The following is a 27,301-nucleotide window of genomic DNA, read 5'->3' as shown; positions in this document are numbered from 1 at the left end:
TGTGTGTGTGTAATGAAAACAGATTGGTGCATTAGCAAATGTGCTTATATCCACCCGTAAGTATACCCAGTGCATAGTTCATGGCCACACTCTGCTCACAATGGTCTAAATCTACAGTACTTACCACTTACTTCCAATAGCTGACCGGTATTTGTAGTGTTTTGGTCTCCTTGGTGATGCACCTCCATCTTCATCTCTTATAGGTCATCTTCTCCCAATACTGTCTCACATTAAGTCAGGTCTCTTCTCTTAAATCTACAGTACATTTTCTAAAAAAATTAACTGGATTACTGAAAGGTGGCACTTGTGCATAAAAGAGCAGAATAAGTTCATGGGGCCAGATCTTCAGCTGGTATAAACAGGCACAGTGCATTGATCTTTGACAACCATGCAACTTTACATGAGATGAGGTTCTGTCCCAGTATATGTTCATAACAGTATCACTTTTCTGTGATTTCATAGAATATGATAGCAATTGGCTATAATTTTTTTTTTCCCTGGATAAGCATGTGGAAGTTTCATTCGATATACAGGCGACCCTTGCCATTTGCGGGGATCCATTCTGGAGCCCCCTGCGAATGGTGAAATCCACGAATACTGACAGGACTCCCTGTCAGACCCCACAAGTGCCTCCTGCTCCACCCCTATGAGAAGCTGGAAGCGTGGGGCTCCCTTGCAGTGCCTCCAGGGGAGAAGATGCCACTGCCACCGCCACTGCCGCCACCATCTCCCTCTCTGTCCCGCTCACCACTTGCTCTCTACCTGCCTATCTCTTCCCTCCCCCACCCCACACAGCACTCCGTGCCTGCTTATGCAGAGGCAGGAGCTTGGTGCAGCTCACCCTGACCCACCCCTTTGGCACGGTGCACCGTGAATATTAGAATCTGCAAATAGTGGATTCATGAATAGTGAGGTTTTCCTGCACAAAGCTGGATTTTCAGTCCTTTGTAACATTGTATTATTTGAATCAGACCCCACTTGAGGGCTTCCTGAAAATTTAACTATATATACAAATACAATATAAAGAATGGATTTGTGGAGTGAGGATGTAAAAGAAACGTTTCAACTCCACACTGGTTCACTAGCACACATACACATAACGGAAAGCAGTAAAGAACTATCATAACATTTAATGTAATTTGATGCACTACTTTTGAACATCTCTTCTTGGGGGCATTCTAAGGGTAGGTGCCAGAAGGGGAACCTTGTCAGCCAACTCCCCTCAGAGTTCCATGTTCAAGATAAAACCATGCTAGTCTGCTAGTCTCAATCACTACAACTTCAAGTTATCAGCAGGGATCCTGGTTTTCTCTAATAAAAAAAGAAAATCCCTAATTTTTGGTTTTAAAAAAGTAACCCAAAATCTACAATTTTCCATGATTAAAATGAAACACCACTATATATGCATTAGGACTGCACAAAGCTTCAGTCCCTGATTTGATTCGGCAGAGATTCAGCCTGATTCAGTGGCTGAATCTCCAAATCCAAACACCTGGATTTCCAGGTAACAAATTTAGAGTCGGTGCTGCAAATATGCAGCTCGGGGAATGTTTTTTTGTTCCCAGCATGCTTTTGTAGCAACTCAAACTGCTTTGAGAAGTTGCAAGAGGCACGTGTGCGCTCATCTTGACACACCCACAGAGTTCTAAGGACAAGGCTATCTGACAGCAGTCCTTAAAATCATACCTAAAGTTAATACATATATAGTTCATGTTAATGCATATATATCAATAGGAAGAAGAACTTTGCATTCTTTATATTACATATTTCTAAAGAAATAGAAGTCGATTCTAAATTATATAGATGTTAAGAGATTGCTCCATATTTATGCCATGATTGTAATATATTGTTTTCATGATGGAATTTATATTTTCACGTGGAATTCTGTGAAGAAAGGATGTTTCATATGTTCAAAAACTGGGAATATAAACTCTACTGAACTTCAACGATGCGTTTCAAGGAGAACCTCTGTATTTGAACTACTTTATAAATAAATAACTGAACAGAAGCACAACTGGATCTACTGCTGTTCATGTTCATGTGTTTGGTAGAGAACATAATAAAAACCTCACAAACAAAGTTGAAACAAGAATCTTTCCCTTGAAAGAAACACATACTGGATATTTTCTCTTTCAACCATTTTTTAAAGCTGTTTTATAGTTGATGTAAGTTGTACATGTAACCTGAAATCTTTTTGGAGTCTTGATGAGTTGTATCGCACAAGATTTGTAGTTGCAAATTGTGAAACTAGGACCACAGTTGTATATGTGATTAATGAATAATTTAAATAATGAAATGATGTCTGTAGTGAGTAACTGGAGTCACTTAAGTTAATCAATGTACTGCACATAGATGTCTTTCCCTTTTAGGTTTGTATTCCACCATTCCTGGCAAAGGCTCAGGGCAGAAAAGTGAATATACTTTTTGAAAGATAATATATTTTTTAAACTATAATTTTCAGTGATTTGTATTTTCCTCTAACAAGCAGTAAAGAAGATCTATCAATACATCTAGCTATCTAAAATCTATCTATTTTAAAATTGAAGATCTATCAATACAATTCAACCCAATGGTCTCATATAATGCTCTGACCAGCCTTCTGTTTTAAAAGCAAGATAAGGACAGAAACAATATACTGTGACCAAATGAACCAAGTATGAATCTTGAATGTTGTATAGGCAATACAAAATTATAGAAATAATACTTATAGTGGACAATTTCTAAGCAAACTGGATTATGAAATATATGTGTTATTCTTCAGTTCAAATTTCCTGTAATGGCTACTAATAAAAAGCAGATGTTTCAGGATTTCTTTATATTTGCACAGAACAGAGAGAACATACTTGTCAGTCAATGTTATATAAGTGCAATAGTTGATAACCATTACCAGCGAAATTAAATGCATACTGTTATTTCCAAAGTATTAGAACATATGTATTATTTTTTTCTGTCCTGTATCTGTCTCACTCTTGCCTGAAGTAAGAAAATGCTAACAAATTTTTCTCCAAAAACAGACAAGCATAAAGTCCTTTCCCCTGTTTAATCTTTGTTCTAATTTACACAAACTGTATCTTAAGATACGTCCTCACTGATCCATCTTTTCCGAGGTTTTGTGTCTGATCCCTTAGTATCTGAACACTGTCCATATCAATATTTTTTTAGAAGTTAAGAAGTCCCCTGTAGGGAAATAAAATACTAGTTTTGGCATAGGAATTGACTGACAGGAGTTTAGGCCGGATTCTAGTTCACCTATTAAGCACCTAAGTGGGCATAAGTGCAAGATGCTGTTTCACCCTGTTTATGGCATGAAAATCCAGTAGTCCAACTATTTTGTAATGTACACCATCATTGTACCCTTAAAACTAAGTCACAAAACAAATATGAGGAAGAGGAGAACCCACCCACCCTTTTCATTAACTTATTTTCAGGGACTTGATCAGTGTAGAATAAAATTACACTTAGGAAACAAAGTCCACTTACATGCCTAATAGGTAGGATAGAATCTGGGCCTAAAAGATTGCTGGTTGTAACACGATGTTAATATTTTCTATGTAGCTACAGCAGTATGCACCATCTGAGGATCTAATCCAAAATTTGGGGGTGTCCATATTATGTCACAGGAAAAAAAAATTTCAATGGGAAAATTATTACAGTCAGTAATGTGTTTATTACTGTGATTGTGCTTGCATCTATATTACAAAATAGCCATAGAAAACTTAATCTCAGTACCATAGTCTATGAAAGTATTTATGTTGACATATTCTTTTCTGGTCATCTTTTTTTGGGTACCTCTGGAACTTACATACCTAGATGAATGCTATTCCTGAATGCATATCCCTGAGAGACTATGAACAACTATGTGGTCATGCCAACCAACAACAAAATAAATAAAATAGGAAGATTAAAATAGCACTGTTACTGAACAAGATGCAGATATTCAGAAGCTGCTTCCAAGTCTTAATATCTTATCCAGGCCAAATTTCCACTATTTGAATATGATATTTACCTCATGCCCCCATAAGATTTTGGAAAGGAAAAATCATTTAAAATAATTTCTGAAGCAGCTTCTTCTCTTATTCCAAGTTTTCTGTTCCTGTTTGATCATTTGTAACTGGAACTTTTATCAAACTACGTACCAAATTCTGTGTGGCATGAATATGTTTGCATTTCAGAAGTTATGAAATGTGACATCTTTTATGTTAAAATCTGAGTGAAATAAAAAAAATGAAGAATGTGGACCTTAAAGAGTACAGCTACTTCTTCCCTATTATAAATGCTTTGGTTGCATGAATTTTCATTGACGTATAAGTGATGCATTATCAAGTACAGGGATTTGTCTCTTTAGATTCATTAATGTTAGTGTTAACAGCAGATATGTGTTGGAAAGATCATGTTTAAATCACAGAGCAAATGAACTTATATGCACAAGCCACACAAACCATCTTAAAACTTTCCTTTTCTTTATTAAAAAATCTGGCATTTCAATTACACAGATATCCTCACAAATTAGGTTTTAATTGATTTTCTTGTGTGAAATTTGGACAAAAAGCTACCAGTGTCTTAAACAGGTGTACAAATATTTTAGAAATATTCTTTTTACTGAAATCATGCTGAATCATGGATAAAAGATTGCTTCCTTACTTCATGGGAATGGTCTTTCCTCATCCCATTTGTTTAATTAAAAGAACAAAAAAGCTAGTACTTGGCTCCAGACTTTGTCATTAGTCACCAAGGACTAGAATGTTATGCAGTAGAGAATTCCAGTTATAGCATATCTAAGCACTGAGTATGCTGTCTTCTGGCTTTTCTTCAAATATCCATTTTTGTTCATGAAGAATGGGTAAATCTACATGAGATGCTTTACTGTGCAATAGAGAAGTTTACTGTGTAATAAATGTGCATGTCTACATATGCACCCGCTTATGCAGTAAACTCTAATCATGAGTAAAGTTTCTACCTTTGCTAATCATTAGCAAATTTACTTGCAATTAGTAACTGAACAGTACCACTCATGTAGACACCTGACCAGGATCAGCTGCTAGCTGCCCCACTGGAGGATTGGGACAGGGGACTGGGACCTGCTTCTTCCTTGCAGCTGTTTCCAAGTCCCCTACCTCTGATTGGGGAGCTGGGGCCAGGGGCTCTCTGCTGCCAAAGCAGGGTGACATTGCTCCCTGCCCCTGGGGGTTGCCTGATGCTGGGATGGGCTCTGCCACTGTAGCCCAGGTGGGGACAATGTCCCAACCCCCACCAGCAGAGAGCTGTCTCCTGGACCCATGCTCCCTCCCTGGCTGCTGCAGGGTGCCATTGTAGGACTAGCGGGGATGGAGCAGTTTGCTGCCATGATCAGCAAATCTACTCCCAAATCCCTGCATGTATAGATACCTGCGCAAGACCATTTACTTGTCAGTAGTTTACTCACAAGTAAACTGTTCCCAGCTCAAATGCACATGTAGACACACCCAACATGTAGCTAGATAGAAATTATTAATATTGTTCTCTTCAATATTTTAATTTTTTGCACAATGTTCATACAATTTTAATACTTTCTCTTTCTTAATCCTTTACCGCTAGCCACGCACAAATATGCCCACAGACTTATGCACATACACACTTCTTTTTGTTAATTTTTAATCAATATACTTATAACTATGTAATAATTTCTCACAAAATTAAAAATAGAAGCAAGCTAATTAAATAAAAATGCATATGCTATTGGACTGATGATCTTTATAATATATTGACAGAAGCCACAGAAGTGAAAGATAAAACCAAAATCCAGACTGGTTCTTTAAGCATCAGCAATTTAGGTATTACAGGGCATGTCTACACAAGATGCTTTACTGTGAAGTAGCATAGTTGCTACTTCATTGCTGTTGCTACTGTGAAGTAGCTACTGTGAAGTAGCTACATTTGCTACTGTGAAGTAGCATAGTTGCTACTTCATATGCTGAAGTAGCATATGCATATACACATGCATATGCTTACTGGACATGTCTACACAAGATGTGAGCTGCGCAGTAGCCTAATAACACTGTGCAGTGGTTTGCCAGGCAAAAAATGTGCTAATACACTACAGTGCAATAGCATTAGGCTACTGTGCAGTAAATTCACTAAAACCAGTGTGTTGGTGCTACTGCTTAGTAACACAAGTTACTGCGTACTGTTTTAGTACTTGGTTAACCAAGTACTAAATGCAATGCACAGTAACTATGGTGCATTAATGAATAGGTAGTTGCACCCACTGTGCAGTAAACCTTGCTAATATTGAGAGTAAATTTGATACCTGCAAATGCAAGTTGCAAATTTACTTGTGAGTAGTTACTGTGCAGTAGTGCTCTTGTAGATGCCTGACCAGGAACAAATCTGCTCTGCGTTAGCCAGCCACCAGGGGGCAGGAGATTGCTCCCTGCTTCTAGGAGATTCTTATCTCCTAACCCCCTCTTCAACATTGTTATTGAAGAGTGGAGTGCTGGGAGAATGTGGGCCTTGGTAAGGATCTCCCAGTGCCAGCTCCATGGTCATGTAGCTGGCACTGGAAGCTCCCTGCTGGCAGGAGTTGGGAAGCCTGTTTCCAACCTGTTCCCTAACCAGCTCCATGCTCAGCTACAAGCTCCCCAGCCTGTTCTGCAGCCAGCTCTACACTTGTAGAGCAGGGAACAAGATCCCTAGGTTGTTCCCACCCAGATCCATCCTTGTGGAGCAGAGCAGGGAACAGGATCCCCAGCCCTCACCCTGTGATCATGGTGCAAGTCAAGGGCAAGTCAGGGGCAAGTCGCAGCCCCATTTCCCATTTGGGTGATTGAGGGATCTGCTCTTCCCCTGCAGCTGTTTCCAAGTCCCCTGCCCTGATCAGGATTTGGGTCTGGATGCTTCCTGCTGCTGAGGCAGGGGGACATTGTTCATGCCAGACAGCAGGCAGCCCCCAGGGACCAGGAGCAATGTCCCAGCCCTGGGCAGAAGACAGCTGTCTGACCCCTGGACTAGCACCTAGGGGGAGCCTTGAGCTCCTTCTGGTGGTGGTAGGGACCAATTGGAGGGTCACAGGAAATGGTAGCAATTTGCTGCTAGGAGCAGCAAGTCTGGTCCCACATTTCTGCATGTGTAGATGCTTTCCCAGGAGCACTTACTCAAAACTAGTTCACTCAAAAGTAAACTGATCTTAGATCAAATGCACATGTAGATGCTCCCACAGGGCCTAGACATTAAGTATCTATTCTCAAAGCTTGGATACTGAGCTGGCAGACAGTTATAGCTACCCAACAGGAAACACTAAGCACAAGGGTATTTCTGAACTCCTTCTTCTTGGGACTTAGGCAGCATTTTAGGTGCACAGTTTACCAATCTAGATTTTTCCTCAGGTGCTCACAAAGTCATATGTCTTGAGTATATCAATACCATTTATTGAAATACCTCTGCTATCTTCCTCATCTTAGTTCTTCCTAGAAAAAGTCTTTCTCAGTAGTGAATTGATATATCCTAGAGTAATATTTTACTTTCTATAGCACTAGAATTTCATATCCTGAATGATATGCCAAAATGGACCAGTGGCTCATTTGGTAACTATCAGAGGTGAACTGATCAATGCTCTCAGTGAGCTGGAAAAAGTTCAAACTACATTTTAAGGTAACAATGCACAGTGGATAATTGTGTCCATTCTGTATAAAGTTTCTTTCTCTTTTGTCTTTTCAGTCTCTCACTAATACCCCATAAAAACTTTCCCATTTGATACTTTCAGCACATCTTACATGGAAGGGGAACATTGCTGACACAGTCCTACATGTGATATGGCAGAACAAACTCAGCTTGTGACAGGCCTTCAGACTTTGTGGATGCATCTACATGTGTCACTATGGCAACATTTTTACTGTGCCATAATTTAGTACTTCCTTTTGGAAATATTAAATCACAGCGCACTAACAGCCTGTACTGTGCCATACACATGGCATCCGGTTATTTTTAGCAGCTACTTTTCTGTAGCATTGCGCTATTCCAGAGTAGCATGTCACTACAGTGAAGTAGCTGCTGGTCATGTGTAGACACCTGCAGATGCTATGTCACTGTAGTTCACGGGTACAGTAACGTAGCATCATATGTAGATACACCCTCTGGGATCTTAAGCATAATTCTAGACTGCAACAAACCTGCCCTGATGAGACTGTGGCATCAAGAAAGAAGGAAAGAGTAGTAAGAGCTGCTGACCAGCTGGAAGAGCTGTGACATGTTTACAGGGGAGTGGAGCATTCATTTGCCTACTATGCAATTTCTTGGATCTACCCCATTTGCAAATCTTCTCTGCTGTATAACCTCAAACCCAGCAAGTACCTCTTCTAAGTTGCTGAATACAACCAATAAAATTAAAGAATATTAAACAGCCAGCAGCTGTAGCTCTAAAGAATTTTTTCTGTTCTAATAAACAGCAAGCCAACATGTGCTAATCAACACAGCTGCCATCTACAATGTGATCTAATTTATATACTTCTTGGAAAACACTTCATCATTCCATATAGCAAGATATCAGGATTTTTCTTTGATAAATTGATCAAAAGCCCAAGGACATTCTTTGGCAAAAATGAATTGAAGCTGAAATTATAACTGTAAATAATATAAAAAAGGAGGAGGGGGTGTTAAAATAATGTTGATTAGGCCTGTGCAAGTCGGCAGCAATCCAATCCAGCTTTGGATCTGGCCGCTTCAGATGCCAGGGGTCTGATCCAGAGCTACGGACTGGGTTTCTGCTTTGATCCGGCCTCAGAGATCCGGCCATAGGGTATAATGGAGAATCAATGAAATATCTATAACTTTCTTGCTTTTTTTCTGATTTAGATGAAACTTTCAGGGATGGTAGCCTCTGATAATAGCATGAAGTTTGCCAAGCACCAAGAAGATTGGTGCAGGGGGCTGGGGGGAAACTGTACCCTAAATTCTTGAAAGCAAAACTCATAACACATGTATGTATTACAACACAGGGAGGTCAAAACTGCAGCAGTGATAGCTCCTGGTGTGGCCAAAAAGCCTGCCAAGTTTCAAGAAGATCAGTGCAGGGGTTTGGGGGGAACTGCACCTCAAGCTGCAGAAAAGCAAAAGTCATGACATGGTTGATACTGTGTGTGTTAAGGCACAGCTGGGTGAAAGCTGCAGGGATGGTGGCCCTTGCTGTGGCCATGAAGCCTGCCAGCTGTTGACGAGATAGGTGAAGGGGGATTCTGGGGCCCTGCACTTCTGGCTGCTGACAGGCAAAACTGGTGACATGGGCGATAGTGCAACTGACTGTCTCTATTTTGGGGCAGATGATTGTCTATATTGATTATTTTCTCTCCTTAATCTCTGCTTTTGTAGGTGTTAATTGATGGTAATTAACTGGCTACATTAGCTAGGTACTGTGTATTGAGCTGGTCTCTGAGTGAATCATGATTGATTGGTAACTGGTAGTTTAGCAGCCAGGCCTGCAGTAGTGTCTCCCATGCCCCAAGGCAGAGACAGTGCACAAGCACCCATGTCATGAGTTTTGCTTGTCAGCAGCTAGAGATCCAGGGCCCCAGAAACCAGAACCCCCCTGCACCAATCTGTTCTACAGCTGGCAGGGGTCGTGACTTCAGAAGGGGTTACCATACCTGCAGCTTTCACCCTGAAAAGGCCTTAACACACACAGTATGTTAAGGTACTGCCTCACACAGCCCTAATGTTGATGTGTTTAAAATATAGAGAAAATTGTCACCTCAAGATAAGCTTTAAAAATAATAATTGGAAGGTGTAAACTGAACCACCAAGGATTCTCAAATAACCTTTACTTTGCCTCAACCTTCCTTTTTCTATCTTGACAACTTTTTATGAAGAGTACTGCATTTTTAATGAGAGTATTAAGAATTATATAGTTATAAATGTATCACACTGAAGCAAGTAATTGATTCATTGTCTTTTTTCAGTTTGCAAGCAGAGTATTGTGAACATGAAGCACTGAAAGGGGACCATTGATTATGGTGGTTAAAATGACAGACAATATATGGACAAATTAATTTTAAAAAAGTAAGATTAAATGTTTTGTCATCTTTCAAAATCTTTTGCATATTGATTGCTTAAAACAAAACATTTTTTTTAAACCTGATCTTAATAGTTCCTTAATGGAAATGTATTCAAGGCAACAAGACACAAAATAAGGGGTAAGAGCTGGGTTTATATTATGCATGCTACAGTCTGATATAATCTTTAACCTTCTTTCTTATATAATGTCTTCTCTTAGTCTTCATTAATTTATCAGGGTTAAAGTCCACTCATCAGTATGAAAAAGCCAAATTCCATAGTAGGACAAATTCAAACAGCATTTAAAAAAATCTATTGCCACTTTGGGGAACTGGATCAGGTCCCATCTGAGTCATATTAAAATTATTTTTAAATAATAATCATTAATTATTCAGTATAAATTAAAGGTAAAACAAAACTCTATTGGTATTTCTTTTTATATTTCCCTGTTACATCACATTTCCCCTATGTTTAGAAATTTATCTTACACTTACCATATTTACTGAAATCCAAGATGATCCTGAATTTCAGATGACCCTCCAAAAATGTGATTCTATACATGCAGAATTAATAAATTTGTTATTAATTTCCATGTACAAAATATAATTATTAGAGGGGCATCTTAAACTTATCCCCCTTCCCCCCACAACTACAGTGGGGGAAACAGTAGCAGAAACACAGATATTGGAGGGGCAGGTGATAAGCAGGGAACTTGGTTTTCTCTGATAAAAAAAGCCCCAATTTTCAAATTAAAAATAAACCATATATATAGTTAACTTTTAATGTATAGATATATAGTGGTGTTTCATTTTAATCAAAGAAAAATATGGATTTGGTTTACTTTCTAAATCTGAAAATTGGGGATTTTTTTTATCAGAGAAAACCAAGATTAGCATTTTATTTATCCAGGGGCGGGTGATAAGCAGGTGATAACACACACACACACACACACACACACACACACACACACACACACACACACACACACATTAGTGTTTTATTTTAATCATGGACATATATGGTTTTTGGGTTACTTTATAAAATCTGACAATTGGTGACGTTTTATCAGAGAAAATCAGGATCCTTGGTGATAAGGGAGGCTGAACTGGGGCAGGCAGTAGGAGGACAAATGGTGGGGAAACTTGAGGGAGCAGATGAGGGAGCAGGTGGTAGGAGGACAGGCAGCAGCTGTGGCTTCAGCCCAAACCCTGGGTATGGGGCCAGAACTGGAGTTGAAGCAGCAGCTGCTTACCCTCTGACAGCCTTGTACTTGCTTCCAAGACAAGGGACTTTACCCACTATGTTAAATGAAGGTGAGGAGGAGGCTGGGGGAGGGGGAACTGGTCTTGGAATTGAGAAGATTCAGTATTACAAAATATTATTCTCTTAACAAATGCACAGAATGTGTAATAGTAATAATTTATTCCAAAACCATCTGTATTTCTTATGGTTTTGAATAGGGAACATTTTTTAAAATTATTTTTTCTAGTTTTTGTCTTAAATTGAATAAATGGAATGTGTAAATATCACAAGTATTGAAAACATTACTTGCAAGAAACCCCAAAAGCTAGGATATTGTTTCTTTGTCATAAAAAGTGTACCAATCTGTTTTACTTTGAGTAATTATAATCCTAACTGAGATGGCTATAAGATAGTGCTACATTTCTTAGCCCATCTTGTAGCTGTGTGGGGTCAGGCCAACTCTCAGGATCTCAATATTGTGCTGTTAGACAGGAGGGTGTGACACAATTGCACATACACAAACACACAAATCAATTAGGTGCATACACACACACACTACCAGCTCAGGCACATACACATCCAAACTAGCCTAGGCACATGCATACCTATCACCAATTCAAGTGCATACACTATACACCCCCAAAATAACAGAGATCACTAATTCATATATCATGGACACAATGCCATATATATATATACACACCCACACACACACTGACCAGTTCACACACATACAACCCACTTACACGCAGGTAAGTTCCTAACTTGGATGGTACAGTGTGTATGTCTGTGCTTGGGGTACACGGGATACTTGGGGGAAGATTCAGGTGAGAGAGAGAGAGTTAAAGTGTAGGGAGTGAAAGTTGCCTGAACTGGGATTAGAACCAGTGGACTACAGGGAAGCTAGCTAAAGAACTGAGGCTTAGGTTTACTTAAGGTAGACTGGGGTTGGAAACTGAGGCAGACAGCTGAGATATTGGGGGGTGGGGCAGATAAGTGGTGTTAAGGAGGAGACAGCCCGGAAAGAAACTGAGGCAGAAACCTGTTTTTTCAGGGAAAAAGTAAAAGGCAGTGGGAATAAGACAGTGGCTAAGAAACGGGGTTGGAGGCAGAGAGGAGCTCAGGACATGTGTTGGAGATGGCACTGAGCCAGAAGCAGGAGAGGGAGAAATGAGACAGAAGTTAGAGGGGTGAGGAGCAGAGATTGGAGCAGGGCCAAACCATAGTAAAGAAAAACCCAACTTAGGGGTCCAAATAACAGTTTTATTACACAGACAACACACTACACAGCCCCATGAAGTTATTGGTTCACACACACACACGCGCACACACACGCACGCATGCATGCACGCACTCACAATGTCAGCAGGAGAAATAGACTCAGTGGAAGGGCTGGAGTCGAGGTGGGGAAGAGAAGCAGATTCCAAGTCCTTGGTTGAAGAGGGGGTGGGAGGGGTGATAGCTACCTATCCAGGCTGGAAAGGGGTCCTTGTCCAGTAGGTGTTGTCCAGAGCGGGGGTTGCCGGCAGGGCCTCTGGGTGGATAGGTGGTGTGGCATGGTGCTGGTCCAGATGGAGAGGGCATCCCACTGGGTCTGTCTTCACTGCCCCTTTTTATAGGGGCAGACCTTGTGTGACCCTAGTGACAGGAGGCATGCTCAGGCAAGGGTCAGCCCCTGGCATACTGAACATGTGTGCTCCATGCAGGGATGTGCAGTTTCGAGTGTCTGTAATGGTGGGGTACAATGGTAAAGTTGCTGGTTCTGCGGGGTCTTTTGTCTTTCAAATGCTGGGTTCTTGTCTCTGTTCCTGGGTGAGGTCCGTGGTTCCTGGATGAATCAATGCGAGGTGATGGCCTAGTCGTTACAGGCCATTGAGTAGAGGCCTGCTACCAATGTATTTCAATGATTCCCAATCACTTTTATTCATCTGGGAAGCAATTTACATGGGACGCGTACATGACTCATACAGTTGCAACACAGGGGTGCTTGGGCAGAGCACACAAGATGAAGACTTACAAAATGGACACTTGACATTACTTTGGTTCACTTACAAACACAGGCCTAAACGAGATAGATATATATATATATATATATATATATATATCTATCTCGTTTAGGCCTGTGTGTATATATATATATATTTGTGTGTGTGTATAGATATACACACACACAAATAAATACTGGGGGTTTTGCTACAATCTCTTATTCAACTCCCCAAAATAATTCACTGAGTTTAGCATGTCAGACCAGAACCAGAAATCAACCTAACATGCCAGGACTGGTTTTGTAATGATATAATTCTAACAAAAATGAAATTCTCTTAAAGAATTTGAAAGAAGGGGCTTCCCAGGAAACTGGGGAACCCCAACATTTATTTATGTTAATGTATAAGTTTATTTTACAGTCCATTGTGAATTCTGTAATGATCAATAATAATATTTGAGAAACTGAATAGAACAGCTAAGTTTCCATTGAATATACTTTATTTCCACTAACTACACCAACTTCTACTTCTAATAGTGTGAACATAGTTCAGAACAAATAAAATTACTGTGAACTCAATAAACATGAATTCTCAGAGTAGAATTAAATTTTGAATGATGTTTTCCATATTATGTAAAGAAACTGTGATCAATACATTGAGCAATTTGTTGTTTTGAAAAAGCTTCCTTTATTTATAATTGATCTAGTTTAGCAAGTAATCATTCAATATTTTCTTCTGAACTATAAATATACTATATTAAAAAAAAAAAGTCTGGAGATTTTACTATAGTTATGCAAAAGTATCATCCTTTAATCCCTAAGGTAGTCATTCTGCTGAAGTCAGTGAGAACTCCAGATACTCAACCCTTCAGAAAATAAGATTTATTATATACTAAAATTCCAGAAATAGCTCTAACTTTATAAAGAGATTATAGATTAGTACTTTGCATTCATTTTTATTAGAGTAGTTAATAAACCAAATTGTGTACTAACTAACATATACTATCCACATAAAATTTAAATTTGGCCAAATATTTTGAAGTATTATTAATATTATCCCTATAAGAATTAGAAATTGCAAATAAATTGTCGTTGATGATCTATCTTGTTATATTAAGTTGAATAAATTTAACAATTTCTATTTTTTTGTTTTAAAATAGAATTCATTTTCTTAAGTTATGTTCTGTTAATGGAATAAATATACCTTGAATTTCTTAAGTTTGTTCTATAATTGACGTAAATTATAATTTTGTAATTATAGAACTATTTTTTTCCCTTTTAATATTATCACTGATATGGGATGTTGAGCAACTTAACATTTGAACTAAACATCAAATTTTGGATATGTTCCTACAATTTCTTATTCACACAAATAATCATGTGGATGTCAGTGACATCATCTATGAAGAATTTATGTGGACAATATTTCCGAAGAGTGGCACAGAACTTTGATACTGAAATAAACAGTATGAATGCTCACTTAAATGATAGAATCCATGTACTTAGCAAGACTACTACACCTAATACAATTATTTTACCCCTTATGAAAACACAAATAATGGCCCAATCTGATTTTCCAGCTTTGTTTTAAAAGAAAAGAGTGAGCAAACAGCCATAGCTTACAAGATGTCCATATTAATGAAAAAGGCTAGCTAACAACAATGTACTTTGTATGATGCTAGGAGGATCCAATGACATGAGCATGAAGGGAGAAAATCAGGAAGGCCAAGGCACAAATTAAGGAACAGCTAACAAAGGACATAAAAGTAAACAAAAACATTTTACAAGTACTTTAGAAGCAAGAGGAAAATCAAGGGAAGGGTAGGTCCCTTATTGATAATTACCCTAAAGTGGGGAAAGAAAAGTTGAAAGGTTACTTAGAAAAGCTAGATGATCCCAATGAAGTGAACTTAACCTTGTGAAAGTTTGTGCTTTAAATATATATCTTATTTAATTAGTCTATAAGGGTGCTGACAGACATACAACTCCTTGCTGTGACTCATGGTGTTTCACAGAAAGTGTCATAAGAACAGTGACCCCCTGACCCAACAAATGTTCACTATTTGTGTGTGTGTGTGTGTGTGTGTGTGAGTGGGGGGAAGGGAGACCAAGCTCTAGTTTGTAGCTGATCAAGCAGAGAGAGGCTGCCTGTATTCCCTTCCTGTCTCTCCCAGCGCTATCCTCAGGATGGGTACAGAGAGGAGGGAGGTGAAGGAGCTCTGGGGCTTGCCCAGCCTCCACTGGTGGGGGTGGGTGGATTGGAGCCTCTCCAAGGATTCAATCCACCAATCTAAGGTGGGACTTCAATACCCCTACTTCCTGTGCAGGCTAGGCAAATTTTATTTATTTAATAAAAAAGTAACACAAAATCCACATTATTCTGTGATTAAAATGAAACATCAAATATGGATTTTGGGTTACCTTTTCCCAAAATCCACATTTTACCTTTTTATTAAAAAGTAACCCAAAATCCACATTTTTCTGTGATTAAAAATGAAACACCACTATGGAGTTTCATTTTTAATCACAGAAAAATATGGATTTCAGTTCACTTTTTTAACCTGAAAAGTGGGGATTTTTTGTTTTTAAATCAGAGTAAACAATGATCCCTACTGATCTTTGGCTCTAATGAAGAGCTGTCTTAACCTTTGTTTGAGACTTTTCAGAATTTTTTCCTACTTTTTATCACTTTTCTAGCTCAGTTTAAAACCAGTTCAATTTTGAAAGTGCTAAATGTTTCCATTTAAATTCTAATTACAGTCCATCTGGCCTTAGTTACAGGAACACATAAATAGAAGATATTAAAAAGTGCATAATTACATATTACATTTCAAAATTTTAAAATTAAGGAACTAACTTGATTGAACTCACTGCAGTGTAATAGTATACATCATGTGGAATGTGTATCTTTTCCAAGACTGTCTGCTAACTTGGATAATTAGTGTAATCATTACCATGTTCTTCATCTTTATGAATATTTCATTTTGACATCTTTGTGTTATGAGACCATAAAATGGTATGTTTTAATGTAATTGGTTTATATTTGTCTAATCATAATGAGTTACTGCTAAATTATGAGTGACCTGACTTTTAGCACAGTCATACCAATTGAAAATTGTCCAGATTTCCAAATCCTCGTTAATTATTTTGAATTTAAACCAGATCCCAAGATGTGTTCAGTATTTAATTATTAATGATCTGCCTCCAAAAATTCCATAGGCAGGCAAGTTTCTTTGAGTAGATGTGATATCTTTTATTAGACCAGATGAGTAGTTGGAAAAAATTCTTAGCAAGTTTTCAGGCACAATCACCCTTCTTCAGGCATAATGTGTCTCTGGTATTGTGAGACTCCAAGGAATGAGAGAAGCTAAAGGTGTGGCAGGATTTCAGTGAGAATGTAAATAGGTATAAATTAGAAAAACAAAAAGTGAAATAGGAAATGGGGGGGTAGGGGGAGGGAGAGCACAAGGAGGAAAGTGCCAAAGGTGAGTAAGGGAGAAAAAGAAGCTGCCTGTGAAAAAGGAAAGAGCTGAAAATTAAGAAGACAAAGAGCAGAAAAGTAGGGAAGGGGAGGGGAGAAAAGGTGGGGGTAAAATGAAAGAGGTCAGGTCTAGCAGGTACCAGGTGAATCAGATGCCAGGCAGGTTGTAATGTGTCATAAATCCAATGTCTGTATTGAGTACATAATTTTTTATATCCAGTAGATTTATGAAGTGGAGTTCATAGGCTCATCTGCAAAAGGTGTTTTGTAAGTTCCCTTTGAGAATTAGAATGAGAGATCAAAGAGGGCATGATTGTCCTGTGACACGTGTGACCCCACAAGTAGTTGGGTATTTTTGTCTTTGATAGATTTTTGGTGTCTGTTCATTCTGGTGCATAGCTGTTGTTCAGTTTTTCCTACATATTTTCCATCAGGGCATTTGGTGCACTGGATGAGATATAGAACATTTCTGGAGTTGAAAATAATTCCATTGATTTCTGTGAAAACATACTATTTCACATAACAAAAAATCTTCCTTGTATTATTTTTTTCTGTGCCTGTTATAACTTTCTTAAAGCTTTAGGATTCAAATCAATAAAACACTATGACACTCGTAAACAGATAACATACTCCTTAAGTGTGAGACATTCCCTAAATTTATTAAAGTACTTCTTACTTTATTTTTCACTCCTCAGTATTCTTATATATAATAGAATTAAAAAAACAGTGGGTCTTTGCAGTTAAATAGGTGCCATTTACAATAATATAGCCCATAGGGCCAAACAAGATGCATCCAAGGGTGGTGAGGGAATTAAGTCATGTGAAGTTGTTAATACATGTACTCCAGGGATGGAGGGAAGGGGGGGGATGCTCCAAAAGCTGTTCTAATTAAAGTGCCCAAGGTTTCACATGTATCAATGTCTCCATGGTGAACAAATCACAGTAGGGGTGGTTTAACTACAGCATCTTGTCACAGGATGGGGTCCCTAAGGATGGCCATGATCTCCTAAGGCCCCTCAACCATGCCAAGTTGGCCTACTGGGCACCCTCTAATCTTACCCGCCACATCTTGATGTAAAATGTAATGTAGGGAGGCTGCCTTCACATCCAGTTGGACACGGTCCTGATGGACTTCCCTGGACCCCTTGGGTCCCCAGCCTTTTGGGCTATATGCGTGGCTCCAACCACCCCTTTACCATGCCTCAAGCCTCACAGATGGTATTGCTGTTGTCTCTCCCAAGCCTTGCTACGACTTGGCCCCTTGTCCTCTCTGGGCTTTCTGCAGCCCTGTCTGTCCACCCCTCAGTGCTGGGCTCTCTACAACCCTTGTCTCTGTGCCCTCGTGTTGTGTCCTCACTGGCACCGGGGTCTGTGCACCCCCAAATGCCATGCCTTCACTGGCGCCAGGGTCCCCCTGCTGCTGTGGGCCCCCAATGAGGCCTCCTCCTTCCCCAAATAGTCTCACTCAAACCACTGGTTGTTATGAAACAGCAAGTAAAACATAAGCCCCTGGACTGTAACATAACACATAAAACAAACTGCAGAAGGTGTGCTCTGCCCCTTTACATTACTAGGACAAAAACTTAGACCTCTTCCCTTCTTCGCTTCACTCACTCTAGGAGGGCTCCTTCCCCCTTGGGCACTGGCAGAGAACTGACCTCCGTATACCCTGTCCTGGGGTTTATATGGGCCCAGGCCCCTGCCCTTCTGACCAGCTCACCGGGGCAAGTGCAGGCTAATTTCCTCATTAGCTAGCTGCCATGGCAACCTGTACCTGGGCTCCTGTCTGGCTCTTTGGGCTCTCCCCAGGCAGTTTCTGCTCTTCTAGGAGCAGGCACCTAAGTGCCCTGTGACACACCTCTGATTAATTGAGTCTTCTCTGATGGGCTGTAATTACATATGTTGGAGCAGCCTCACTGCATGTGTATAGGTGCCCTGAATGCAGAGCTCCTGACTTTGATCTTTGAAAACTGGTGATTGGGAGAAGTCCTGGACAGTTGGAAAAGGGCAAATATAGTGCCCATCTTTAAGAAAGGGAAGAAGGAGAATCCAGGGAACCATAGACCAGTCAGCCTCACCCCAGTCTCTGGAAAAAATCATGTAGCAGGTCCTCAAGGAATCCATTTCTAAGTACTTGGGGGAGAAAAAGGTATTTAGGAACAGTCAGCATGGATTCATCCAGGACAAGTCATGCCTGACCAACTTGACTGCCTTCTATGATGAAATAACTGGTTCTGTGGATGTGGGAAGAACAGTGGATGTGATATATCTTGACTTTAGCAAGGTCCCCCACAACATTCTCACAAGAAAGCTAAGGAAGTATGGATTGGATGAATTAACTGTAAGGTGGATAAAAAACTGGTTGGATTGTCAGGCTCAAAGGGTAGCAGTCAATGACTGTATGTTTAGTTGTCAGGCACTATCAAGCAGAATGCCAAAGGAGTCAGTCCTGGGACCAGTTTTGTTCAGTATCTTCATTTATGATTCGGAATATGGGATGGGTTGCACCTTCAGCAAATTTTCAGATGACACCAAGCTGGGAAGAGTAGTTGATACACTGGAGGGTAGGGCTAGGATTCAGACACCTCAACAAATTGGAGGATTGGACCCCCCAAAAATTCATGAGGTCCAATATGAACAAGTACAAAGTCCTGCACTTAGGAAGGAACAATCCCAGGCACTGATACAGGCTGGGGACAGAGGAGCTAAGCAGCAGCTCTACAGAAAAGAACTTGAGGGCTACAGTCAACAATAAGCTGAAAATCAGCCAACAGTGTGCCCTTGTTGCCAAGAAGGCTAAGAGATACTGGGCTGCATTAGCAGGAGCATTTGCCAGCCGATCAAGGGAAATGATTCTTTCCTTCTGTTCAGCACTGGTGAGGCCACATCTGGAGTACTGTTTCCATTCCCACCCCCCTCCTACCACCCCCCACTACAGAAAGTATGTAGACAAATTGGAGATAGTCCACTGGAGGTCAATGAATATGGCTAGGGGCCTGGGTCACATGACTTCTGGGAAGAGGCTGAAAGAACTGGACTTATTTAGTCTGGAGAAGAGAAGACTGGAGGGGATTTAATAGGAGCCTTCAAGTATCTGAAGTGAGGTTTGAAAGAGGATGGAGCTAAACTGTTCCCAGTGGTGGCAGATGATAGAACAAGGAGCAATGGTCTCACATTACGGCAAGGGAACTCTAGGTTAAATATTAGGAAGAACTATCTTACTAGGGGGGTAGTAAAGCACTTAGGTTATTCAGAGAGGTGGTGGAATCCTCATCCTTGGAGGCTTTTAAGACCAAGCTAGACAAAGCCTTATCAGGATGATATAGTTGGAGATGGTCCTTCTTTGACAACTGGGTTAGACTAAACAACCTCCTGAAGTCCCTTCCAATCCTTATTTTCTATTATTCTATGATTAATCACATTTATTTAGAAATATGCTCCCTAGGATTAATACTGTAGGAACATTCATTAAGAGACTAGTTTACAAATCTAGGCATCTTAAAGTTATGATACTTTGGGTATGGATTTTCTTTGAGCTGTGTTACCTGGCTTTAGTTAAATTCTGGGCATTTACCTGAGATAAAGCCACAAATTTGCAGTCCTCCAGTATCCCAGGAGACTGCTTCTAAGTGGACTAGCTATTATCTATGACTCTATGGCCTTGGACTGACAGCTAGGACCACCTGGACAACAGATAGGTGGAGATGGGGTGAGGAGTGAGAAAGAGGTGGGGAACAGCATTGGAGGGGTGAAGAGGGAAGGAGCAAGGAGGTGGTGGAGCTGGTATGTGGAAAGCTGCTGGGTTTCTGTCCCACTGCCCTTAAATTGGTGCCCTACCCCTGAATTACCCCTCCACCCCCAGATCACTTCCCTGCCACTCCAATTTCTCCCTCTTCCCCCTCCCTCAGTTCTTCCAGCCTTGGCTTACAGTCTTGCTACCTTAGTCAGACCTAGAGTAGCAGAGTTAAAAATTATATCACAAGTTAAAAAGGTACATCACAGAAAACCTTAGAAAAATATATGAAATCAAGTTATATCATAACAATAAAATATCTTTCCCTTTCTCCAGTCCTAGTACTTTCCTCTTTTCTTTTTCAGTTGCCTCTAAGTTGCCTTTTTTATTCTCCCTCTCATGTTAATAATTCTGCTTTTTTTAATCCCTTGTCACCTTCTATGCTCCCCTTTTTCTCTGTAATATTAACTCAAGTTCTCCCAGTGGCAGAATGTCACCTTTGTCTCTCCCCAAAAACTCTGCTCTGTGACAATTTGGTTACCATGGGACCTACACATGGCAGACATCCTATCTCTTTAGGTACTCTGAGTTCTTCTTTGTACCTAGCATGGAAGACTTATTGGGAGTGGGTCTAGATTATGCCTTGGGGTCCCCTTGGTTTGGCTAACAGAGGGAGACCACAATTTTTGCTTCAGACTGAGGGACGCACCCCAAGTTCTTGAAGTGGGTGGAGTATTCTCAAGGACTACTAGGCCTGTGTTTTCCAGGGGGTACAGTGCCAGGATCAGACCAGACCCTGAGTGGTGGCGGCACTACCCCCAGGCTAGTGGATGTGCTCCAGTAAGGGGTCGGCTAGATGTGAGGCACCCCCTGGGAGGCACTTGGTGCCTGAAAGGTAGCTGGGTGCAGTGAGGTGGGTGGCTCAGTGCAGGAGCACCCCCTACTGGCCCACCATGTTCCCCCTTGTTATTAAATGATTTCTTTTTCCCCTCCTCTTTCCTCTTTCATGCATACTTTAGTTCCCTCTTCCTTTTATCATTCTAACTATTGTTCTGCCTCCCTTTATAATACCATGGTTCTAGAAAATTGAAATTGGGAAAGAAAAGCAATGATACTCTTCCAACCTTTAGTAACAAATCGAGTGAGACAAACCAACTAAAACCAATCACAGTAAGTCAGCAAAAATAATATGATCACACCTGCCTTAACATTCAACGTGCATATCATAGGCCAAAAATGGCCACATTGAAGTTACTGGCAAAGCTACCAATGACCATAAAATGTTGGATTTTAGTCTAGAACTCTGATACTTCACTCTGTAATACAGCTCAAATTCAACAATAAAGAAAAAACGAATACAGGGCCATGAAAACTTGTTACCTTATTCAACACTCCAAGATTCTAGAGCACTTGATTAATTACCTGTACTACTCTGAGGGCTGGAGTGGTGTTGTAGTCTAATGTACACAAATAAAAAGATACTCACGTGAAAAATTAGTATTTGCTCCTTCAGAAACATGTCTTACATGCTTTCTCAACAACTTCTGGAGCATTTTATCTACCATACACATCTGTGTGCTCATATTTAGAAACATTCTAAATGTTATATTTATCTGTAGTCTAAGTCCGGTTTTCAAAGTCAACATGTAGACTCAGAGGCCTAAATGTGAGGCACAATGATATCAACTATTCCCTCAAGTAAATCCCTTTGTGGACCTGGACCTAATGTCTAATCTGATTGTTTGCATCAGGGAAGTCAAACTGATCCTGCCCTATGGACCAGGTGAATGGCATGGATAAGTGACACCCATGGTTACCTTTAAAAGTTTGTTAAGACAACTCATGAATGACCCATATAAATTAATTTCAACAGATATTAAAGTTTCTGTATTGAACTATAATGCTTTTCTCAGCATTTCCAATAAATACATAAATAAAAGTGATGCAAAGTAGGAAATGTGAGATTTTGGTATAGCTGTAAGATAATTTCTTAGCCCTGATGGAATGCTGATTAGCTGAATACTTATTTCCTTTTTGCTCTGGTAAAACAGAAAAGCCCTAAAGTCAACTGAGTCACATAACCTGCTTTCACTTCCAATTTCTTGCTGCTGCTGAGGAAACCAATGACAACAGTGCCGTTTATATTTTTTAAGGCATATTTTGTTGCTATTTCTGAAGAAGCAATTGGTGCCCACATTTTAATTTCAAAATACAATCAACATTTTATACAGAGAGCAGATTCTCAGATGGCGAAAATAGCCATTGTGCCAATGAAAACAATCTGTCCTATGTATTTTAAAGCTCCATTCTACCACCCTTATTTATAGTTAGTAGAATCTTTGGGTGAGATTACATGTTCAAGTTAGCAGGTAATAGTTCTTAAGGAATATTAGTCTGTGTTAAGGTTAACAAATGCTAGTGATCAGCCTGCAGTTAATACTGTCTCTAATGTGCACTGCTCAAACTTGCCACACATGCTCCTGGATGATGAGCAGGAGCATGGCTAAGGGATGCACGTCTGCTCCATGGTTTCTCTGCTTGCCAGGCCCCTAGGCACAACATAGGCTGGACAAAAGGGGAGAAAAGGCCATCCATTCTGCTTGGAACACCCACTCCACCTCCAAAATTGTCCTTCTGCCCCACATTGGCCCTCAGATCCATCTTCCACCTCTCTCCCCAAACAGTCCCAAACAAACCCAGCAGCTCTTTATGCACTAGCTTCCTGCCTACTTGTTCTTTCCCTCTTCCCCCTTCCAATTCTGTCCTCTACCTCTTCCCTTCACCCCTTTTCCTTCTCTTGCTGCTTACCCCATCCCCACCCATCTGTTGTCCAGGTGGTTCCAACAGTCAGTCCAAGGCTATAGAGTCATGGATGATAGCTAGTCCACCTGGAAGCAGTGTCTCCTGAGATGCTGGAGGACTGCAAATTGCTGCAAATTGCTGGAGGCCTGCAAATTGGTGGTTTTGTCCCAGGTAAACACCCAGAATTTAACTCAAGCTAGGTAACACAGTTCTAGGAAAATCCTTGCCCAAAGTGTCATAACTTTAAGACACCTAGGTTTGTTAATGAGTCTTAATGTATGGGTGACATTACATATTAAAATTAGATCATATTAAGACCACTTAAAACTTAATAATCATAAATGGAGGTGAGGGGTGCAATCACAAGGTGGAAGGGGATCCAGTGGGGAGCAGTGGGTTTATTTTAGGGAGCTGATGGGATGATTCAAGAGGCATGGAGGTATGGGATAGATGGTTCCCTTCCCCTTCTCTGGCCTATACTGTGGCTATAGAACTGGCAAGCTGGGCAGGCATGGAGTAGATTAGCATCTCCTAGCCATTTCCCTTCTCACCAGCACTGTAGCAGCTAGTCTGTGCAATGCACATTATCTCCCAAATGTTTGACTAGTCACTAGCACCAGTTAACCTTAATGTATAGCTTCACCCTGTGATCAAACAAGTTTTAAGTGCTCTTATCATGGTCTAATTGTAATGTGTAATCTCACCCTTAGTATGCAAGCCAACACATTGTTTTTTTTATAGAATTACTTGCACTGTCTATTTGCATTTAGGAAACTACTGAAAGCAAGGCTTAGCTTTAAGCATATGCTTAATCAATAGGATGTGCATGAATACTTTCCAATGTGGAGATGGATCTGAACATGTGCTTAAGTGGTTTACTGAATTGGGAGCATAAGTCATTACTTAGTAGAAGTAAAAACAGCAGAGCTAGCCCATGGTGACCCACTGCTCTGTAGAAGTAGTGAAAGTTCCAGACCTGAGCTCTCTTTCTTCTCCTAATCAGGAGTTTTTGTACAGGTATTCCTTATAGCTCAGTCAGAATAAAAGCTGAGATTCTTTGCAGACTCCCCTTTAAAACTTTTACTCTCCAATCTCAAGAATTGTTTGCAAATTAGAGGGATCACATATGCATGAGAGGGAGAGGGGCAGAATTAATGTCATGAAAAAGGTTAAGCCTGCATTCCCTATGGACCCTTTCTTTCATTACTACCTTCTTATACTTGCTCTATGTAAAGGGTAGCATTTACCAATGATATGGAAGGCCAATTCTAATTTGAGGGGTTTTTGAACCCAGCAGTTATCTGTAGGCCTGCAAATGCCATGGAGATCTTCATGGCAAGTAAGCATAGAATGACGCAGAAGAGAAGACCAGAGGTAGTTTCAGGATTTGGCAAAGTGGGGCTGCAAGGGTGGCTGTACCCCATACTCCCAGCTTCCTCCCTCTACGGATCATTTTGTGTGGGCAGATCATGCTGAGTGAGCCTCTGGAAACTTTTTAAAGTTCTCAAAGCAGGTAAGCATTTCTGACTTCCCCCCCAAGGTCAGATTCCCTTTCCCTCCCCCTCTTCCTCTTGCTGCTGCTGCATTTCCAGCTGTTCTGGGAGCAGAGGAAGCTTCAGAGTTGCTTCTGCCTGTTCCAGCTGGGCTACATGGGGGCTTGGGCAGCCACAGAAGCAGCAGCAATGGGAAGTGGGTGGGTTCACCCACCCTGTCTGGTATCCCAGGAGCAGGTGCAGGGAGCTGCTGCCACTGTTGCGGCCCTAGCTAAGCCCAGTCACTGTGCAGCCCAGCTGGAGTGGGCTGGAACAGCTCCAAACATTCCCATGCTCCCAGGAAAGTGTGGAAAGCAGCTGTGGCAGGTGGGGCAGGGGTAGGGGAGAGAAGGGACTTGCCTCTGATGACGGAGGTGAAGGAGAGTTCTTAAAAATAGTCCTCAGAGGCTTCAGCACCATAGTTCAGTCTGAAAATGGAGGGCAGCTTTACCACTGCAACCTCTCTGGATCCCCCCTGCAGAAGGCTATGATGACAGTGATCTGGAGGTGGTTTCAGCACTTCTCCTGTAGAAAGCCTGAGTTGCTTGTGGTGTGGGACAGCAGCTGCAAGGACACTAGCCAATTTTCTTCACTGGTTTTTACTTTGGAGCAGTGGAGTGAACATCTGTCAATCCTTTACACTTTATCCAGACCTCATGGTTACTCTAGCCTTGGACTTTTCCCCCCAAGTCAATATGATAATTAAAAATTAAAAGATTAGTCAAATTTAAGAGGTAGAGAAAAAGATTCAGAAGTCTGAAATATTCTTTCTTTATCTATATTTTTAATTACTTGTCTACTATTCTTCCTGCAGAGAGAAGACATAGTCATGATTAAGTTCAGGGGAGGACAAAGTAGTTTAATCTGCATTAGCGTCTCCTCAGTTCAGCTAGAAGGAAAACAAGCATGATGATAATATATTTTGCTAGTATTTTGCTCCTTTGTAGTTAATACGAATGCATTCTTTTTGTTTCAATCTGCAATGCATAAAGCAATCAGATCAGTGTTAAAGACATATGTTAAACAAAATTAGTTATTTTGACTTGTAAAGGAAAGAAAGCAGAGGTGGGAAAGTTATTAGAGTTCATTCATAAAGAGTATTAGGAATATATTATTGAAATTGGAGGCACATGCAACAAAAAGTAAACTATGACATGGCAGGTAAATAGTTGAATTATAAATGCAGATTACAGATCTAATAATAAGTATCCAGGAGTACAACTAAATGCTGCAATGTTTTATTATCTAAAATATATGGAAATAAACATCATCTTTATATAAATTTAAAGATTAAAACAATAAAAAAGGTTCTTAAGCATACTTTAATAAGTAAGTATACTTTATCTAATTCAATGGAGACAAATAAATCCTTTATAGTTTTGTTAACCCACCCACCTTTCAAGGAACAAATCATACTCTCTGTTCTGTCCAACAGCCAAATATAGTCTTCAAACTGGTGAGAATGGTTTTGCAGCTGCACTCACTGAACACATTCTTTTCTGGATATATAACAAAAGAAAAAGAAAAAAACATAATAAAGTCCAGAACACTTCAGCCTAATCAAGACTTAGGAAGTATGCCTCACTCCCAGGTATCTTAAGAAATGCCTTCTTCCTTTAGACAGCAACATTCCCCTCCAACTTGCAATCATGTGACCTAGGAGAGTTCTGAGTAAGAAAAGATTAAAGAAAGAGCTCATTGGTTGTTGGATGATTCTGGTAGGAATAGAGATGTTGGGCAGGGATTGGTGTAACAAAATCTTATAGTTATTAGCTATAATAGATTAAGAAAAAAGAAAATTCTGCCTAACAGGCCTACAGCTTTTCCCAGCATTTATAAGCAAGACTGATAGTAATTTATATAGATTTACAGAATCCTGCATGAATGATGTCTACTTAAGATAAAAGCTAAAGCTCAAATCTCAAAGATAAAATCTATAGACAAATAAAATATGATACAGGGAGTTAAGAAATAAATAGAAAGTAGAGGGCATTCATAGAATTAAGTGTGGAAAAATTATGAGGAAAATGTTAACTAAAATCTCACAGGAATTACTAAGTGGATGTTTGCTATAAAAAGAGTATTAAAGGCTGATCTTGCAAATCATAGCTATGAGATACAGGCAGTGTTAAATAATCTATTCACTCTAACTTGTTGCCTAGGGAACTAAAACAAAATTAAAGAGAGAGCACTTAAGTATCGGAAGTTCAATATTCAATGGAATAGTTAAAGCAGTTTCAGTATCTGTTTTTACTGGAGGCCAGATAGTATGAGAAAGGAATGTAAGAAGAATAAAAGACAAGCCCATTCAGAAAGCATTTTTATTCACCCTAACCTAGGAGTTTGTGTAAGAGCACTAGGGCCGTGTGCAGTTTTGGTTCCTGATTCGATGCAGCAGAGATTTGGCTTGATTTAGTGGCCAAATCTCTGAATCCAAATTGAATCAGGAGACCCTTTAATCTGTCTGAATTGAATCAGAACCCTCCGAATCAATTCAGAGAGATTCA

The 27,301-nt window shown here is 40.1% G+C and overlaps 1 long non-coding RNA gene across 1 annotated transcript in view; it reads right to left on the bottom strand.

Moving 5' to 3' along the window:
* LOC109283026 (uncharacterized) overlaps positions 1-26,429 on the bottom strand; it is a 31,585-nt gene extending 5,156 nt beyond the window's left edge. The window contains exons 1-2 of the long non-coding RNA XR_002090070.2: positions 26,190-26,429; positions 125-269 (exon numbers count right to left, since the gene is read on the bottom strand). This is a non-coding gene — a long non-coding RNA (uncharacterized LOC109283026). The remainder of the gene's footprint in view (positions 1-124; positions 270-26,189) is intronic.
* Positions 26,430-27,301: the final 872 nt, after the last annotated feature.

The sequence above is a fragment of the Alligator mississippiensis genome, chromosome 1 (genome assembly GCF_030867095.1).
Source record: "Alligator mississippiensis isolate rAllMis1 chromosome 1, rAllMis1, whole genome shotgun sequence".
NCBI classification, from domain to species: domain Eukaryota; kingdom Metazoa; phylum Chordata; order Crocodylia; family Alligatoridae; genus Alligator; species Alligator mississippiensis.
The sequence above is the reverse complement of the archived record's forward strand: the minus strand, read 5'-3'. Positions and strand labels throughout refer to the sequence as shown.